General features: G+C 47.7%; 1 non-coding gene across 1 annotated transcript; it reads right to left on the bottom strand.

Annotated features, from left to right (window-relative positions):
• Positions 1-1003: 1003 nt before the first annotated feature.
• Positions 1004-1110, bottom strand: LOC118481466. Its single transcript, XR_004865675.1, has one exon. It is a non-coding gene; the product is annotated as a small nucleolar RNA R71 (small nucleolar RNA).
• Between the last annotated feature and the right edge of the window lie 575 nt (positions 1111-1685).

Genomic DNA, 1685 nt, shown 5'->3' with positions numbered 1-1685 from the left:
TAGTCTTTATCTCATATATATTTGATCACAGTTTGCTCGTATTCTTGCCTCGTTTGTTTGCTTTGTTTCCTACGTTCTGTTTATTTCATTTAGTTATTTTTACAAAATATTTCCAAACAAATCCAAAAGTTGACTATTCGTTCGATAGAGGTTCAGTATCTAAAGTTTGCATATAGTGTCCACGGATTGATATCCGGTCTTGCCATCTACACTACACTGCGACCGGTGCACTTGCCGATTGTGTGTGGTTTAGGTTGTGATTCCATTTTTAAAACTTGTCCGAATTTAATATATACATTTTCACACATCAAGTTTTTGGCGCCGTTGCCGGGGACACTGGCACTTTAGAGAACGACCCGAGTCGTCTATTTAGTTGTTTATTTGCTTTCATAGATTTCCATTGCCTTTAGGTGCCTTTTGCTTGCAATTTGTGCCTTTAGGGTTAGATTTACTTTAGTACTTAGATTAGATTTCTTCTCATTGTATGCACCACACTCGTTCACAGGGGCCACCTTCGTTTGCTGCTTCGTCTGAGCCCGAGCGAGATTTCCACGAGCGCCTTCGCACTTTCCGAGCTAGTCAGGTACACACTTCATCTTCTACTTTCACTATGGGTGATGCCGATCCCCCTGCTAGGAGAGTCGTCGCTGACTACGCCAGGCCGAATGCGGCCAATGCTCGATCCAGCATCACCCGCCCTGCTATCGCTGTCAATAGCTGGCGGATTCCACCGCAGATCATCTCGATGGTTACGAACACCGTCCAGTTCCATGGGTTACCTTCCGAGGACCCAAATGTTCACATCTCCCGTTTTTCAGCTATCTGTGACACATTTCAGGAGCAAGGCGTTAGCGAGGACGCCTGCAAGTTACGTCTTTTCCCATTCTCACTCACTGATCGAGCTCATGCTTGGTTAGAGTCTCTTCCTGCGGGATCCATTACTACCTGGGCTGGGATGCGAGAGAAATTCTTAGGCAAATATTTTCCTCCCTCTAAAACCGCTCGTCTGAGGAGCATGATTCAGGAGTTTCGTCAGAAGGAAGGAGAGTCATTTTACGAGACATGGGAGCGCTTCAAGGAGTTGTTGGTTAAATGTCCACATCACGGGTTTGAGAGTTGGGCGCTAGTTGAGAAGTTCTACCATGGAGTGACACCTGCTACGAGGAATATGCTGAATACGACTGCTGGCGGCAATCTGATGACCGCCAAGACCCCAGATGAGTGTACCGAGATGTTTGAGGACATCGCGATGAGTAGCTATGAGTTTCCCGAGTCTAGAGATTCGTCTGCTGCACAGAGAGGCGTGCATAAGGTTGACACTACCACCTCTATGCAAGCCCAGATCGAGGCCTTACAGAAGCAGGTGAAGAAGATGCAGATGAAGAAAGAGCAGCTATGCGAGATATGCACAGGGAAGCATGACACAGCCGTGTGTCCTATAGCCCCTGAGGAGTCACCAGAGCAGGTAGAGTTTGTGGGTAATCGGAATCAAGGAAATTTCGGGGAGCGTTACAATTCGAACTGGAAGAACCACCCGAATTTCAGCTGGAAGAACAACAACCCACCGGGGTTTCAGCCGCGTCAGAGTTTGTTTCAGGACGCAGGAGCAGGAGCAGGGGCGAGTTCGGGTACGAAAACCCCGACGATAGAGGAGATGCTGAGGCAAAACCAGGAGACGTTAGCTA

The sequence above is a fragment of the Helianthus annuus genome, chromosome 8 (genome assembly GCF_002127325.2).
Source record: "Helianthus annuus cultivar XRQ/B chromosome 8, HanXRQr2.0-SUNRISE, whole genome shotgun sequence".
NCBI lineage: Eukaryota > Viridiplantae > Streptophyta > Magnoliopsida > Asterales > Asteraceae > Helianthus > Helianthus annuus.
Note: the sequence above shows the minus strand (reverse complement) of the source record. Positions and strands in the feature narration are given on the sequence as shown.